The 8,854-nt window shown below is 44.6% G+C and overlaps 1 long non-coding RNA gene across 1 annotated transcript in view; it reads right to left on the bottom strand.

The window, feature by feature from the left end:
• Window positions 1-501: 501 nt before the first annotated feature.
• LOC110317388 overlaps window positions 502-8,854 on the bottom strand; it is a 38,704-nt gene continuing 30,351 nt past the window's right edge. The window contains exon 5 of the long non-coding RNA XR_002380312.1: window positions 502-1,278. This is a non-coding gene — a long non-coding RNA (uncharacterized LOC110317388). The remainder of the gene's footprint in view (window positions 1,279-8,854) is intronic.

Genomic DNA, 8,854 nt, shown 5'->3' with positions numbered 1-8,854 from the left:
CACCCAGACCTCTGGACTGAAATGAACTGAAACTCAGCACACAGAGGACTGAATGGGCCTGGTCCGAGTCCTCGGTTTCTGACTGCACTGCACAGCTCTGCAATTATTCATTACAGGCTGGTTTAGAAGTTTGTCCTCACATCCCTGGGCTCTTTTGTGAAAAATGCATTATTCATGGTATGTTATACACAGAATGGTACTGATTTGGGAGTCAGGAAACCTGGGTGTTAGTTCCAACTTCCGTTGTTAGAAGTTGGAGCCTTGACTATAGAAGAACGTCGTGGGAATATTAAGTGCTCTGCTCCAGGGGTAAGGAGTGAGGGGGCATGTTGTCTACAGAGAACGTCAAACAACAATAAAATTGACTGAAGTCAGTCTGCTTTTTATTATCACCACGTGCCATCCATACAATGAAAAGATGTTCCTACCCCTCAAATCACTTGGCCTGTGTTTGAAGGAATGCATTTTAACAAATAAATAAATTAGTAAGTACATTTGCTTCAAATTAGCACATTTATATTATTTAAAACAAACATATTTCACACGGAGATAAATTTACAAAACACACGGTCATGCACACAAAGGCAATGACAGACTACGTGCATTTGTTTCTAGGATGCTTGTGGGGGTTTGGAGCCACAGAAGGTCCTTGGAGCTCTGTCTTTGGCCTCATGTCCTGACACACTCTTAAATAAGAGATGTGGGATAAACAGTGATCGCCAGGATTACAAAGACAAGACACAGAACTTGAGTTAATTCAAATCTGTTATTCTCTTCGACAACCTGGGAGTTTTAACCTACAGCATCCAAGCCCAAACAGCGTGAGTTGTGAGGTAGAAGGTTTTTGTTTGGTGAGTTAGACATTTTGGTTCCTTCATGAAATACTGAATGAATTTTGAATGATAGTTTTAGATTGAGATCCACCCTTTTGAAGAAAAACTTTGCTTTCAAACTGAAGGGGGAAAAAAAATCAGTAAACAAAGAATGACAATAGGTCAAGCTCCATCCCATCACTGACAACTTAGTGTGCTCTATAGAGGAGGGTGGCACTAAAGTGATTTGCCAGGACTGTCCCAGAGGTTAGGTGACACTGGGTATGCGCTTCTGTCTGTGTACAGTTCGTCTCGGAGCAGAATATCACTTTTCAGGGAAGGTCCTCTGTAGCACTGATTCTGCCAAGCTTCTCCACCAACAGTTCTCATTTTAAGTAGGAAATACTGAATTTCCTGTGTCCTCTTGGACATTGTGTGCTTGGATTCATGGCTTTAAGACTCTCCCCTTAGATTTCAGAGAAAAAATATACATTAAACTCTATTATTCTCAAGAACCACTAGATACCTACTCTCTTTTTAGAGTAAGGGGAGAGATTAATCTGGGAGTTGGTAAGTGGTGTTTAGAAAGGAACCATCTTTTGCCATTCCGGAGCCTTTAGGATGAACTTTGGGTTGAGTCTGTGGATCTCAAACACACTGCATGTTGAATCCTCTGGGCAGCTTTGTTGAAAACCCCACATCCTGGCTGCAGTCTAAAGCGATGGCATCCATGTCCCTGGCTGTGACCTCTGCATCATGGAGTCTAACACGCAGCTAAGTTTGAGCAGGCATGTGTTTCCTGTATCTTTGGGTCCTTTTGCAGATATCATTATGGATCTCCAGAACTCTTCACCTCCACTGTAAGTCATTCCTAAGAACAACTGGAGGCAGGGAGACAAAAAGTTCCATGGCCTTCTAGCCCAGCCACACTACAGTGTCAGGCAAAGGACCTGCTGAAGATCCCTACTTCCCAGTCTACCTTGGTGACCTGAACCAGCGAGGCTGTCTGGAGCCTGTCAGAAAAGAGGATGCCATTAATAATAATAAAGAACAAATGGTCCCGTCAACCAAAACCCCAGAGAAGTTGAGAAACGGGCTATTTGTGCATGAAGATGGTGCCCAGATGCCTCGGATTGTGAGAAAAGCCAGAGTAGAGCAGGCGTGCAGCTGGTTCCCCCATTTCCAGGCTGATTTGTCGATTAACCTCCTGGAATTTTGAGCAGCGGCTCGTTGAGCCTGCTTCTCTCAATAGCCCGCATAGGCCTTGCCTCTGGGACACAGTGTGCATTAAAAAGTTAACATTTATCACAGAGTTCAGCGCTCCATCAATATCTCATTGAACAGAGCAAAACACCCAGCTTCAGTGAGGCAAACCTTGCGGGAAGATAAATGCTAACATTTTCCTGACCGTCTCGGCAATTATTCAAAGGCCCGCCCCCTCGTCCCACCCTTCACCCCAGGTCTCTTCTCCTTTTGTCAGGATCTGCACCTATGATCCTTATTCGGCAAAATTCCCAGAGCCATTTTCCCGTTTCTCAACCCCGTGGGCAGCGCCGCCGACATCAGTGGGGATGATCTGTGAGTTTTATCAGCAGCAGAATCGAGTTCTTGAGAACATAGTCTGACTAGTACTGATTTCACAAACTGTTCCCAAACGGAGCGGCTGTTCCCTGACAACCCCACTTGGAATGAGAGATGCAAATCCTGAGGCCACATAGTTGCCCCAGAAGGCAACACTGTATCACTCTTGTTCATAACAAAGGCTGTGCTTCCCGGAATGACCATAGAAATAAGTAGCATGGAGTCAGAGGAAGTTTGTCTGCACCCTGAGCATGCTTGCCCTGCGCTTGTTGGACTCAGCCCTTGCCCTCCAGGGTATCATCGGTGCTAGGCCTCCAGCTGCATTCGGTGGCGAATACTCCCTTTAGAGAGGCTGTTAACGCATCTTCTGCAAGTCCTATACATTTAACCAGTTAGAGTTGGTCACTAATGTCCCACCCGCCAAATCCCGTCTAGAGCTCTTTGCATTCATCTGCCATCTTGAAGTAATCTAGCATATGACTATTTCCAATACCTTTGCTGCAGAATATTAAGATCAGTTACACACAGAAACTTTTTGTGGGGCCAGTAAGATGGTTCAGTGGGTAAAACCCTTCCCATACAAAGCCTGACAGGTTGAGTTCTAGCGGCTGGGGAGACGGGAGATGAATGTGCCTCAGTCACTTGGGACATTTGATTCTAGCAGCCTGAGCTCTGAGTCTCACCCAATAGCTATGTAACACTCATTATGTCTATAGGGAGCGCAAGAACCCCAGCCTCCTTATCAAATATGTCTACTGCAAGAGACTAGCCCAGAGGCTGGAAGGATTTCATGACATGTAGCATATAAATTGCCCAGTAAACTTGGCATAACCCCAGAGCCCCCAAACTTCTGGTCGGAAGCCAGCCGCTTGGTGAGGAGCCCCTGCCTCATGGTTTGAGTGAATTTGAGACTTCATAGCTGGAAACTCACTGAGAAAAGGGAATCATTTTCCCTTTAAACCTGACAGGTCCCAGACATCAGCTCCATCTACCCACTCTGAAATTATAGTATTATGATCCTACACAAAGGCTTGGGAATATGATGCTATATTTAGGTAAAGATCAAGTTAAATAATTCCATCAGACAATCAGAGTGGAGGCCTTATTTTTGAAGTACAGAAAGATGAATTTAAAGAGATCAAAGCTGACCTAATCCGAATTCAAACCACAAAGGATCTTGCCGCTCTGCAGACTGACCTTCCTCCCTTCCTTCTTTCCTTCCTCCCTCCCTTCCTTCCTTCTTTCCTTCCTCCCTCTCTCCCTCCCTCCCTCCCTCCCTTCCTTCTTTCCTTCCTCACTCCCTTCTTCCCTTCCTTCCTTCCTTCTTTCTTCTCTCTCTCTCTCTCTCTCTCTCTCTCTCTCTCTCTCTCTCTCTCTCTCTCTCCCTCTCCTTTAAGATCTAAGATTTTTGACACTGAAGGGAAAAAAGAGATTTCTGAAAGCCTCAGCCAACTTTGGTGGGGAAAGCGCCCACGTGTATAGATTTAATTCCCATCATTTTCTTCTCAACCAGCAACGAAGAAAAAAAAAAGCCTAAAGCCCTTAATGAGTGCAACAAGTCAAGGGGCCTGTGTTATTGTTCCCACCAGGGTGTGTTTGGACATCAATCCTTCTACTAAATAACCTAAGCATCACTGGGAAAACAGGTTGGGAGAGGATGATGAGAGCTTATGGTATCTCAAATCGAGCACTCAGCCCCATATTTTCCACAAAACTAAGGAACGATTTCACATTTTTTTTTCTAGCCTCTTTCAAACTCCTTTACAGAATCAAGAGAAAGGAAACCTATGCCCCTGTAGAACCAGGCAGCGTTGAGCAGTGTTCAGACAGAGCCCAAGTCCTGTTTCTTATTTATTTTGAACAACTTGCCGTCTGGTAATATTTTTCTGTTCTATTTTTAATGGCTATAAAGTTTCTATCACATTCAGTAATTATCTTCGATCTCAAAAGGAGAGAGGAAATTCTACAATAAGAACAACATGAGACATTCAGTGCACAGGTGCCAGATAGTGTTGTTTTGTTTAGTGGGGATGAGACTGTAAAAATATGGTTCTTTATAAATGATGTTCTCAAGCTTATTTATAGACACCGTGACACTCCCTCTTAAACTCCTTATTTAATTGCTAACAGAAACGTTATTTCAAAGGGGAATTAGGGCGGTGAAAATATATTTTAAAGTGGTAGAGTCTCCAGAGCGATCCAATTGTTTCTCTCTATCATCAGCCACAGCTACTTAGGAAAAAAGAACTTGGGAGGTAATTTAAGCCACAGCACACAGCAAACAAAAGCGTTTTAAATTTCTCAGGAGCAAGCTGTGCTGTGCTACATCTTGAAGGAGATGGGAAGGGATATCAAGGAGAGTTTATTGTCTGGTGGCCACCTCTAGTTATTTAGTGAAAGTTGAGAGCAAAAAATACAGTGGTGGCTAAGGAGTCAGGGGTAAACACTGCTCTAAGGAAGTGTGTGTGTGTGGGGGGGGGGCTTTGCTAACAGTTCCATTTTTTAGATAGATATATCTAATGATTATACTAGGGTATTGTGATTACTATTGAAAGACTAAGACATGAACCACAATGCTACAACTCACTAATCATGAATACGTACATGATACAGTCGAGTTAAATGTATCTACCACACTTACTATTTACCATGGAATCAGTAAAAGCTAATTCTTTCCACTTATTGATAATGCCTATCATATGGACGTAAGAAAAGCAAATAAAGTATTTTCCCCAAAAGGGAAAAAAATCCAAAATCAAAAATACTCTACATCTGTCAAAGCATACACATACACGTTAGAGCCTCCTCCACTCTGTGGCTCTCAGGGCGTGAATGGAGTTAAGTCAGTTAAAGTCATCTCTGTTTTGTTCATAATTCAGTATTCTAAGTTCATACTCTATCTGAGAATCAGGCTGATGAGAGTTTACTACAGAAAGATCTTGGAAATACTATTCCATACACTTGATAAACCAAAGACACTGTGAGGGGTCTTGGTTGTCAGTAAAAGAGTCCGATGGAGGAGAAGGGGCATCAGGGGTATCCTCGCCGAGTGACCTCATTTCTCAGCGCATCTGCAAGGGACAGGAGGTAGCCTTTTCTTTGTTCCTGACACAGGCTGTGACTGCAAGGGGCTTGCAGGTCAGCCACTTCTGACTTCTTGGCAGCTGCTAAGCTAGGATTGCCCTGGGAGGACTGGACGGTGGGGGTGGAGTGGGAGTGGGGGGCAGACGGGATCCAGAACAGAAACCCCGGGCTGGTGAAGCAGAGGGGATGATGGCCCTGTGACATTTTAATGCAGTGTGTTTTCTTCTGCTGACCTGAACATGAGTAAGTAAAGATAACCCTGGTCATGAAACATAACCCATTTCCCTTCCAGAAGGACACTGGGGAATTCTGGTCAAACGTGTCCTGCCCACATGAGCTGCCATCCGGCTGAACGTGAAGAGTGTCAGTATGTCAGTGTTAGCCATGGCCTGGATGAGCAGTCACAGGGGAGATCTGCCCTGCTGCCCCAGAGTCCACTAGGAGAGCCTTCACAGACTCTGTTATCAAAGTAGATGAATGACTACCTACCTCAGTTCTGTTTCTCATTAAATATTTACAGAGGGATTATCCCAAGTTTTGCCCATTTCTTTGGCTTTTTTTGTTTTGTTTTGTTTTCTGGCTTTAACATACAAAACCTCACCTAATAAAAATTGCACCACATTCAAGGCAACGTGTTGAGGGCACTGTGGTTAATGTAGTTTTACTGGTGTTATTTTAAAGTGTCTGTGCTCTGAATTCCCTTGGAATCCATGCTCTTAACTCCCACAAATATGAACGGACCTCCCACGCCTGTAGGACCCCGCTGTGTATTTATTAGGAGGCGGCTCTGCTTCTAAATGCTGCACACCGGGCTGCCCTCCAACCCCCACCGGGTGCTTGAGTTCCTGAACATGCGTGTTTGAAAATGTCCCTTAAAAAAAATATGGCTTAGCTGGACAGGCAAAACATTTTGTGGAATCAGAGAGCATGTTTAGGAAACACTGTTTGCGGAGATGAACCATGCTTTAATGAAACGTCCGAGGGGATAAATAACTCAGTCCCCTTCTCCGGGGTCATGGGTACTGGCTTCAGCGCTGGTCATAAAACAAAGTGGAGTTGTGGTCCCCGGAAGGGAGCGATGCAAAAACATCAAATGTTTGGCCTGGAAATGCAATGTGAACAGAGACTAAAACCAGGCCCTTTCACTAGCACAACAAATATTAAAATAACCACTTCAAAGGCTTTGATCGGGGGGGGGGGGGGAACATATAAAGTTAAAGCCAGAGAGAAAAACCTATTGGTGAAGTCTGGATGGATATCTGAAGGGAGAGCTTCCACACTGTCTCGAGAAGTTTTCACTTAACTGTAAAAGATGATCAGGGTTTAATTGATATTTAAACCAAGGTTAGCATCCCTTTCCTTACAGGACATGCTTTCCTAAGTCCCCGCACTGAGGGGTTTTTTTCTAGGTGGTACTCCATCAGCTTTAAGGCAAAGCTCACCCTGAAGGCAAATAGATAGCTATAGTATCACCAACTTTGAACAAGGAACTAAATACTGTTGAAAACAAAAATTAAATTTTTGTAAGCTATCCATTTTTATCTACATTGCTTGATGAACTCTAGCGCTGAAAATTCTGTGTCCCCATAAAAACCTATTCAGCATTCAGTTTTCTCAAACTTTCTTTAGCCAGCAAAAAAAAAAAAAAAAAAAAAAAAAAAAAAAAAAAAAAAAAAAAAAAGTATGGCATCACTGACGTTCTACCGCCACCGTCTGGTCATTTTGAGGACTGCAGGTAGGTTCCTTTTTCTTCGAAAACTGAGCTAATTTCACTAACACATGTATCTTCGGGAGAAGAGAAGACTTGTTAGACCTACCTAATTGTCCTAAGATCATCCAAAGGGATTCTGAAGGCTCCTCCTGTTGCCTCACAGTAGGAAAAAACAGATCCACTTCACATGGGGGGGGGATGTTCTCTGAAGACTGCTATTTACAACAGGGGTATGGGATGAAGGGAAACAAAATTCTTAGTTTACACTTAAAACTTAGACTCGTGACTAGCTAGTGCATGTGTGTGTCACCAGACATTAGAATCCCCTTGCCATAGATGAGGGTAATAATCGTGCCTGACTTGTAGGTACTGGAGGGTAAAGGAGATAATGCCCGGAGGTGCTTAGCACAGCGTCTCACTCACGGCAGTGGTCAGCGATGAGAGAGATTATTAAAACTTGTATTTATTTAACTTTCTTTCAAACATACAGATAAGAAATCACAGTGTTGGCAAGGACTTCGAGTGCCTGGATCCTGTCCCAGACAGAAAGTTTCCACGCTTTCCTTTACGTCATGGGAACGAGAAGATCTGCCAACCTTTAGAGAAGTAATCTTTCCTCCCAGCTCCCCACACGCTAGGTTCACAACTGCTCGCCCCCAGAACTACTGCTGAGCAGAGCTGCCCTGCCCTGGCCCCCACCTCCCTCCTCTGCTCTGTTCGGTACACCGGCCCTTGACATCTGAGAGAGCAGTGCCCCTGGCTTCTGTCTTGCTTTGTTTAAGTCCCACCTCTCCATGAGACACGGATCCTACCCTTCTTAAGGTTTTGCCTCCCACTAGCTTCCTTACTGGCCACTGCAAGGGTTAGTTTTGCCAGTGTTTCCCTGACAGACACACTCGTGAACAGAGGGAATAAGATGTGAATATCCCTGTGCCCTGTGCAGCCACGAGATTCTCACATCTCTGACCCTCATCTCTGCAATGAAAATATATGCCAGCGCCCATCTCACTGTCAAGATGGTGTGTCAGGATACAAATTGCCCATGGAAACAAAGCCTGCACTCCCCATCTAAATTAGCAGAGAACAGCCCTTCACAGATTAGAAAGAGGGGACCTGTCACACATCTGGGTGGCACTACGAGACTATTGTAGCTATAAGATAGAAGCCAGACCTCAACCTCTTGTGGCTCTTTTGTCCCCACATAGCCCCATGTTTAAAGGATTTGTGCATCCTGGCTTCCCACTCCCTCTACCGCTGGGTGGTAAAGAGGTACCTGGGCACGGACAGGGAAAGTTCAGCACCAGATGGCGCCTGGGCTGCAGATGGAACTGAACCAGTTGCAACACTGCTTCTATTTCAGACACGGTGGTTTTAAGGTTTCTTAACATCACTTTGCTCCTCCATGAAATATAAACTTTTGCCCCTCCTCCCCACCCCATCCTACCCCACCCTTGTCTTACCAAGTCCCTGCAGATATCCGATATCAGAGGGGTTGTCCGCTGCATAGTTCTCTGCTCAGTTCGATTTTTTTACAATCCCCACCTCAACCAGCAGAGGGCGATGAAAGACAAACTGAGTTCTGAGCGCTCTCTCTCTCTCTCTCTCTCTCTCTCTCTCTCTCTCTCTCTCTCTCTCTCTCTCTCTCTCTCCCTCCCTCTCTCTCTCT

The sequence above is a fragment of the Mus pahari genome, chromosome 2 (genome assembly GCF_900095145.1).
Source record: "Mus pahari chromosome 2, PAHARI_EIJ_v1.1, whole genome shotgun sequence".
Classification (NCBI taxonomy): domain Eukaryota; kingdom Metazoa; phylum Chordata; class Mammalia; order Rodentia; family Muridae; genus Mus; species Mus pahari.
Note: the sequence above shows the minus strand (reverse complement) of the source record. Positions and strands in the feature narration are given on the sequence as shown.